This window comes from Equus caballus, chromosome 17 (assembly GCF_041296265.1).
Source record: "Equus caballus isolate H_3958 breed thoroughbred chromosome 17, TB-T2T, whole genome shotgun sequence".
NCBI classification, from domain to species: domain Eukaryota; kingdom Metazoa; phylum Chordata; class Mammalia; order Perissodactyla; family Equidae; genus Equus; species Equus caballus.
This window is the reverse complement of record NC_091700.1, coordinates 81,679,619-81,689,081: the sequence shown is the minus strand read 5'-3', so window position 1 is coordinate 81,689,081 and position 9,463 is coordinate 81,679,619. Positions and strand designations below refer to the sequence as shown.

General features: G+C 37.3%; 1 long non-coding RNA gene across 2 annotated transcripts in view; it reads left to right on the top strand.

Annotated features, from left to right (window-relative positions):
* Positions 1-2,596: 2,596 nt before the first annotated feature.
* The window catches only part of LOC138918552 (uncharacterized), a 113,026-nt gene continuing 106,159 nt past the window's right edge, over positions 2,597-9,463 (top strand). Inside the window, exons 1-2 of one of the 2 annotated variants that reach the window (XR_011428044.1) lie at positions 2,597-2,735; positions 3,128-3,282. This is a non-coding gene — a long non-coding RNA (uncharacterized lncRNA). The remainder of the gene's footprint in view (positions 2,736-3,127; positions 3,283-9,463) is intronic. The other variant, XR_011428045.1, reaches the window with a different exon arrangement.

The following is a 9,463-nucleotide window of genomic DNA, read 5'->3' as shown; positions in this document are numbered from 1 at the left end:
TATACACTAATAATGAACTAACAGAAAGAAAAATTAAGAAAACAATTCCATTTACAATTGCATCCAAAGGAATAAAATACCTAGGAATAAATTTAACCAAGGAGGTAGAAGACCTGTGCACTGAAAACTGTAAGACATTTATGAAAGAAATTGACGACATAAATAAATATAAAGATATTTTATGCTCATCGATTAGAAAAACATTGTTAAAATGTCCATACAACCAAAGCAATCTACTGATTCAATGAAATCCCTATCAAAATTCCAATGACATTTTTCACAGAAATAGAACAACCAATCTTAAAATTTGTATGGAGCCACAAAGACTTCAAATGGCCAAAGCAATCTCGAGAAAGAAGGACAAAGCAGGAGGCATCATGCTCTCTGATTTCAAACTATATTATGAAGCTATAGCAATCAAAATGTATGGTATTGACATCAAAAAAGACACATAGGTAAATGGAACAGAATAGAGAGCCCAGAAATACCACACATAGATCATCAATTTATGACAAAGGATGCAAGAATATACAATGGGGAAACGGCAGTCTTTTCAATAAATGGTGTTGGGAAAACTGGACAGCCACATGCAAAAGAATGAAACTGGATCACTATCTTACATCATACACAAAAATCAACTCAAAATGAAGACTGAAATGTAACGCCTGAAACCACAAAACTCCTCAAAGAAAATGATGGTACTCAGCTCCCTGACGTAGATCTTGGCAGTGATTTTTTGGATCTGACATCAGAAGCAAAGGCAACAAAAGCAAAAATAAACAAGTGGGATTACATTAAAATTAAAGGTTTCTGCACACAAAGAAAACCATCAACAAAATGAAAAAATAACATACTGAATGGGAGAAAATATTTGTAAATCATATATCTGATAAGGGGTAAATATCCAAAATATATAAAAAGCTCATGCAACTCAATAACAAAAAAAGAGAAAAATCCAGTTAAAAAATGGGCAGAGGATCTGAATAGACATTTTTCCAAAGAAGATATAGAGATGGCCAACAGATACATGAAAATGTGCTTGGCAGTATTAATCATCAGAAAAATGCAAATCAAAACCACAAGGAGATACCACCTCATGTCTGCTAGAATGGCTATTATCAAAAAGACAAGAAATAACATATGTTGGAGAGGATGTGGAGAAAAGGGAACCCTTGTTCACTGTTGGTCTGAATGCAAATTTGTGCGACCACTACGGAAAACAGAATGGAGGTTCAGAAAACTAAAAATAAGACTACAATAGGATCCAGAAATTCCACTTCTCAGTATTTATTTGAAGAAAAAGAAAGCACTAATTTAAAAAGATATATGCTCTCCATGTTCATTTCAGCATTATTTACAATTGCCAAGAAATGGAAACAGCTTAAGTGTCCACCAACAGACAAATGGATAAAGAAAATATGATACACACACACACACACAATGGAATGTTATTCAGCCATTAAAAAAAGGTAATTTTGCCGTTTGAGACAACATGGGTAGACCTTGAGGGCATTATGCTAAGTGAAACAAGTCAGAGAGAGAAAGACAAATACTGCATGATTTTATTTGTGGAATCTAAAAAAAAAAGCCCCAAAAAACTGAGCTCACAGATAAAGAAAACAAATTGATGGTTGCCAGAGGCAGTGGGGTGGTTGAAATGAGTGGGGGGGGCGGGGTCAAAAGACACAAATTTAACAAATAAAATAAAACATAAGGACTAATATAAAAGGAAAAACATACACAGAGAAGTAAAAGGAGATGATCTCCAATGCAAGAAACTTTGACAGATTTCTGGAATCAATAGAGAGTTTCTAGAAGCATGCGAAGGATGAAGTTGATTGCAATGATGTGGAGCTAGTTTGGTTTTCCCAGGAAGTAGACTGAGGCCAAGATGAGGCATGTTCAAAGTTTGTTAGGGAGTACTCTTGTTACTGGCTCTTAGTTAACATCAGCCTTGATATTGGTGCCCTTACAGTGAACCCAGCACATATGGGGTTAAAACTAGAAGCACACATTCCCAGTTCCCTCCGTCTTTAGTTACACTCATATGTAAAATGTTTGTTTCTTTAACCTCTGACTCCCTGAGCTTTACAACCAAATAGATGCTATGAATTGTTAAAGCCCAGATGGCCTCAAGCTGGGCTCCCAATAAAGTCGCAGTCTGGCTAATCACAGGATCTTGAAGTTCTTTTACAGAGCAACTAATGTCCAGAGAATATCAAGAAACTGAAGCTTCCCAGGCCCAACTCCTCAGCTTCCTAACATCAGAGTCTACCTTCCACCATGGAGGTAGACAGCCAAGGACACTCATCTGAGAAATCCTTTGTTTCCTTCACTGGATGCAGCCCCAGACACAGGCCTATGGGAAAACACTGGTCAAGAAGGCCACAGCCCTGCTCCACTACCTAAAACCCTAAATAAAAACCCCTGCCCATTTCTTAACGGGGAGCTAGCAATTCTTGAGGCACTAGTCCTTGCTTTCCTCCCTCTGCCTGGCAAAGTAAAGCCTTTCCTTTTTCACTGAAGAGTCTGTTCTCCTTATTTGGACTGGCATCAGGAACAGAGACCAAACTTTTGGTAACACTTGTAGGATCAACATCTGAAGGGGAAGGGAAGAAAGCAGGTTTGGGCAGAGAAATTGGGCTTGCAACAAAATACAAAGCCCTCAGCTAACTCCAAGTGAAGCTCTGAAGCCGTTGTGGACATTCATATTTGTTCCTGAGCGGGGCAAGAGGGTGAGCTTTTATAACTCTCAAGCAGTCATTGCATGTAGGCTGCCTGGGAAACGTCCTGACCTTGGGCAATGCAGCTCTCTCCAGCCTAGGGGAATTCCTAGAGAGGGCTGATAGCTGAGGGTTAACAGCTGGCAGTACTTCCAGCCACAGCCTGGGAAATTAATCCTTCAGTCCTAAAAGGCAATGCGGCAGTGTTCACTGTAGTGACCCCTTGCACCACTCAGATTCACTTAGTATAAGTTCTGGGAATAGCCCGCGATGCTGGGGGGCTTCTTTACCAAAGGAAAATTATAAGAGGAGGGCTAATGCAATTAATTACAGTTTCTATAGCCCTGCAGGCCTCCAGGGTACAACTAACACTTAGCTTCTGTTCCCTCTATTATCTATTTTAGATCCCCTTCCGTCTCAACTTGCACCTACTCTGATCTAAATGGCTTACTTGGCACAATGAAACAGACCCTCATCCCTAAAGGATTTGAGTCTCCTCACCATAACTTTCTCAAGACATAGTTGTTGCCCTTGTCCACTTACCATTAAGATAGAGCAAGTAAGTACCAAGAAATACCTAATTGAATCATTTGGTTCCAAACATATTTCTCTCTATGACCATCTGAAACAGCAGCTCTACCTTCTCTTGCTGATCAGGGTCAATTACCCCTGACAGGATGGTGATTCCTTTTCTTGCTTCCTATTTCCTTAGCACAAAGAGCTCAAAGTACCCAGGTGGCAGTTTAAAGCTCAATGGTAACCTTCCTGGTTCTCCTGGTAGAAGTGCTTCCCTTTGAGAAAGCAAGACCTCTAAACCTGCAGAGGGCAAAGTCCTGGGGAAAGGAAACAAATTCCCCAAGAGAGTTACTGAGAATGATGTTAAGTGGAGCCTTTCCTGCTTTCACCCGTTGGTTCTTGGACCTGTGTAGTCTATCAATTGGGGATGTAACCTCATAAGTATTGTTGATTTAGGAAGTATACTGTTTCTTGGAGGAAGGTGCTTGACTTCACAGAGTATCCTCTCCAAACTGTCACCTAAGCTGTGCCATCAATGGTTCCATCGTTCCAGCAGGCCAGCACTTCTGGTTGGTGTGGTACATGACAGGACCAGTAGACACCATGGTCATAGAGTAATTGCTGTCATATGGGTTCCTTGTCTGATTACAGGTTATATGTGATCTGCTGGTAGTGAATCAAACAATCTATAAGCCCTCCAACAGTGGCATGTGCTGAGGGTTTGCAGGCAGGAAAATTAAGATGTATAAAAAATTTGGAACTTTTCTAATCATAGTTAATTCTAGATTAAAAGCAGTCCACTGTGTTGTCTTTCCACAAAGTGACCAGTGGATATACTCAAAAGATGATGCTGTAACAAGGACCCAGTGCTGGTTTCTCTTCCTGGCAGCCTGAACATTTGGCAAAAGCAGCAGATAGATCAGATTTGGTGAGTGGGAACCACCACAGTGACTCCATTCACATTCGTGTTGCACAATGACAGAGGCTTACTGACTTAGATATTTAGTGCCTCTTCCATGATGAGTGTTCTCTGGTAGGCATTAGCATGAAACACAGTCATCTTCACACTGTGTTTCATCTCCCAAAGCTCCATCCAGATGCCTCTACCCAAAATCTTCTTGTCCCAATTTTCTAATCTTCCTGAGCAGGCCCCGGCCAAGCCATTGGTTTCTTTCCATTAGTATGTGTAAATTCTAACTAACTAACCCATTAGTATGTGCACAAAATGAAAGAGCAAGTACGCTGCCAAAAATTCTGCCCATTGGGAGAGTTTTCCATCACTGCTGCTTTTCAAGGATACCCTTAAGTGATACTGTACTATAGCTATATTTTGTTTCAATTTATTCATATATACTGAGCCAACTCACATTTATTTTAAAACACATTTGAACCAAGAGTGCCCATATTCTTTCTCCTCCTGTTCAGCATAAGGGACCCTTCCCCATTAAGGGAAATGGATAGTCCCTATGTCACTGCTTGGCTCAGCCATTGCCCAGGGGCTACTGAAGAACAGTGTGACTTCAGCCACTATCTTCTTGTTTAATCATTGGCCAGGGGCCACTGTAAAAAAAGTGACCTAAGATTAAGCGTGGAGGCAGATCCAGAAAGAAACAATAACTTGAAGCTGTCTGTGAAATATACTTTTTGCAACTGGGCAGCAAGTCCTTTTATGAAGAGCTTTCTGACCTACTCACCTCTGTGCTTTCCACACAATGTCAGTATATAAAATTTAATTTTATCTTTACATATAACCAATAAGCAACTAAAAATAAGATTTATATGTAAAGTTTTTCTAGTTCTGTTCATGACTTCCTCTACCTTCTTGAACATATGGAATATATTTACAATAGCTACTAATTTCATCATCTGTATCATTTCTGGGTATCTTTATGTTGATCCTTTGTTTAGCTAATGACCATATTTTTCTGATTTTTACATGCCTGGTAAATTTTGATAGGATGTTGTATATTTTGATTTTTACATTGTTGGGTATTGAACTTTGTTCTGGTATTCAGTTAAGTTACTTGAAACCAGTTTGATCTTTTGAATTTTATGCACCTTCTTAGTTATGGCAGGGCTTTGGCATCCTTTAGTTGTAGGGCTAATTTAGCCTCCTACTAAAATGATAACCTTCTTAGGATTCTGCCCAATATCTATGGCTTATGAGGTCTTTCCACTCTGGCTGGTAGGACACAAATTCCTTTCAGCCCTGTGTGAGATGCAGGAATCGTTTGACCTAATTCTTTCCAATAGTTCTCTCTCTAGTCTCAGGCAATTTGTTCCTGTGCATACCAAGATCAGTACTTAGCCAAATATTCAAGGGGTTCCCTTTGGAAATCTCAGGACTCTCTCTCTATACCACTCCTTACTCTCTGGTATTCTGCCCTCCAAATTCTGGCTAACCTGGCCTCCTTGAATTCTTATCTCAGTCTCCTCAACTCAGCAACACTGCAAGATGCTGGCAGGGCGCCGCGTCCCTACACTGTTTCAGTCCAGCAGCTGCCTCAATAGCAAACTGAGGCAGTTTAGGGCTTACTTTAGTTATAGCCCTTCTCTAAGGGAACTCAGTCCTGCTTTGCCTGTTACCAGTGTCTGGAATTACCGTTTCAGATATTTTGTGCAATTCCTTAGTTGTCAAATTTTGGAAGGTAAATCACATCCCTATTATATCTGAAAGCTATAATCTAGAAAATAAAATTTAAATATATTTATCCTATCACCAAAAGTTATCAAATACCCAGAGGAATAAATCTAAGGAAATATTTGGAAATCCTTTACAAAAGTCATAAAACATTAAGAACCTTAAGGAACACCTAAATCAGTGGAGGAATACACAATGTTCGAGTGTTGAAAGACTCAAAATTGTAAAGCTATCAAATTTCTCCAAATTAATTTATGGTCTTAATGCAATGTGATTTAATTCCAAGGAGTTTTTATAATGGATTTTGACAAAACCATTCTGAAATGTATGTCAAAATGCAAAGGGCAAAGATATTCAAGACATTCCTGAAGAATAACAAGGTGTAAAGATTTAGTCTTTCAGAAGCCAAGAAATATTTTAAAGCTACTTGAATGAATACAGAATGAAATTGCACAGAGGATATCAAAGAGACCAATGGAACAGAAGAGACCCACATATATGTGGATACTTGATTTATGACAAGAATATATTGCATAATATTAAAGGAAATATGTTCTTTTCAATACAAGGTTCTGGATGAATTGGATCCTCTCATGAAAGAAATGAAACTTGACCTTTATCTCATACCATACACAAAAATCCATTTCATGTTACTGTAGATTTAAATATGAAAGGCAAAATATTGAAGGTTTTAGAATAAAGTAAAAAACTATCTTTATGAATTTGGGCTAGGTATATATACAGGACACGAAAGCCCTGAGTAAAAGGGAAAATAAGATAATATTAAAATTAAAGAATTCTGTTTATGAAGTGGACCCATTAAAGGAGTGAAAAAGCAAAAAGCTCCCGAGAAGAAAATATTTGCAACAAATATAACTCAGAAATGGCCCATATCTAGAATATATTAGAAACTGCTACACGTCAGCATGAAAAAGGCAGACAACCTAAGGGAAAATTGACCAAAGATTTAAACAGACAATTACCAAACCTGGCATCAAAATATTCAATAGACTTGAAAAGCTAATCAAACATTAACAATAGGAAAATGCAAATTAACATGACAATGAGGTAATCTAATTCCTATCAGTGTGACTAAAACAGAATAATCAAAGGAACCACCACTACATTCAACCTGGTTTAATCTCACAAAACTAATGTTGAATGAAAGAAGCCAGATATATATATAAATATTGTATTATTCCATTCAAAAAAGTTAAAAAAAGAAACCAGAAAAATTTGTTTACAGTTTTAGAAATTGGAATAAAGTTTACACTGTATAGGATGAAAAGTGTAGTAATCAGGATTTTTGCTAGGGAATCTTGTTTTTTATAATCTTGTTTTTTGAGTTGGATGGTCAAAATATCAGATATGTTCACTTTGGTATGACTCATTGACTAGTGTAGTTATTGATGTGTATACTTCTCCATGTGTCTGTTATACTTCAGTTGGTTAGAACAAATAAAAAGGAAAAAGAAAAGGAGGAGCAAGGAAAAGGAGGAACTAAAGGAGGAACAGAAAATTTGCCAGACCTGGTAAGTGATTTAAATTGAAGGCATTCACAAATTGGCATGAATTTTAAAAGGCCTACATATAAGTTTACTTTCTGAATTTTCAGTGCACTAGGAATAAGAAGCAGCTCTCAAAAACGTCCAGACCAAAGAAGAAAAGCAAGTCAGCTCCAAAGAAGCAAGGATATAACCTGTATTTTTATGAACTTTGGATTATAGAAGATAAAGGCAGAACAACCTCAAGTTTCTAAGGAAAAATGGTATTCAGCCTGGAATTCTACACTGAAACAAACTGTCCATCAATTATAAATGCAAAATAAGTACATTTTCATGAATGATAGCATCTTAAACAATGATGCTCGTGCACAATTTCAGAGACAGTTACTCAGTACAGAGGTAAAGCACAAGCAGGAGCAGAGGCTGTAGAATTACAGCGGCCATGACAGAAGAGCTCAAGGAAATGAAATCCTAGGACGATGGTTCTGCAGCAGACCTTGTATCTTAGACCGTTTGGTCTGCTATAGTAGAATACCATGGATTGGGTGCCTTACAAACATGAAAAATTTCCCACAGTTCCTGAGTCTGGGAAATCTAAGATCGAGGCATTTGTAGGTTCAGTGTCTGGTGAGAGCACACTTCTGATTTATTAATGGCCATCTTTTCACTGTAACCTCACTTGGCAGAAGGGGCAAGGGAGCTCTTTAGGGTCTTTTATAAGGGCACCAATCCCATTCATAATGGTGGACTTAACTCCCAAAGACTCCACTTCCAACTTTTATCATGTTGGGGGAATAAGTTTTATCGTATGAATTTAGGAGGGGACAATGCTATTCAGCATATAGCACCCCGAGAGTAGTTTTATTAAGACTTGAATGTCAGTGGCTCCAGAATGGTTATTTGAAAAACACATTGGCTAGTGAACTAAATGCAAAAAAGTGACCAAATGCAAAAAAACCCATGGAAGATACTACTGATATACAAAACAAATTATCTATTACTTCAGAAGATAAAATAATTGAAAATTAGAAAATTCAGGAAAAATAAAACAACAAACTAAATGCAAGAAATAGAAAGTCAAGGTATACATATGAGACGAAGTAAAATGTGTCATTATTTGGAACAATTAATGGAATATAAGAAAATAGAATCTGTCCTCGATGTTAGGAGCATTCCTCTGTGAGTGTCATTCTTGTCCTGACCTTGGACCTTAGAGATGCTAATAAATTAAAGGAAATGCTTTGTACCTCTGCTGTGTATTTTGCAATGAAAAATATTTCTATAGCCAGATTCACGTAAATGCTTATTTGTTTTCAACCTTCACCAATTATCTATGGACAAAGGATTAAATACATAACTATTTGTAAAGAAGAAAGTATTCACCCTGATAAGATAAAAGTTTAGGGAGCTGCAAACATTGAAAAATTAGAGTGGGGAGTGGGGAAGAGATGTGGAGTATATATATGGATGCTAATATTCATTCCCAGTTAGTAATTAAGAAAGAATGCCTAAAGGAGATTAAACAAGAAATAGAGAATATGTATCATTTACAAAATAATCAATTGAAACACTAAAAGTAATTTAAACTTTTAATCAACTGGGCATGAAGAGATAGGGGAAGTGGCAAATAATATGAGTCGCACTCTCATCTTTCATACCAAGAGTCAAAGATACTGGAAAAAGCTAACACGTTATGAAAGAGCTTTATATGAATTATGGCCTTCACCATCAGAATAACAATCACAGATATGGTTAAATGTAGTTGCCTCTGGGGACAAAGTTATAGAGGGAGTGGGAACTACTGATTTTGAATGAAAATTCTTGAATATTATTTTATATACTTAAAAATAACAAGAGTTTATAATTTTAAGTTTTTTGCCTTCCCTTTACTTTGGAACATTTACTAATATTTCTTCAAATTCTCTCATATTTTCCTGTGTTCTTTTTTTCTTGGAAATGATCAATGTGTACTCTTAGGGTATTAATAAGGTCATGCCCTTGGCTCACCATAACAAGATAAACTCCTTTAATTCCCTCTCTGAATTAACTAGTTAATCCTCTTCATACTTTAGGAAAAT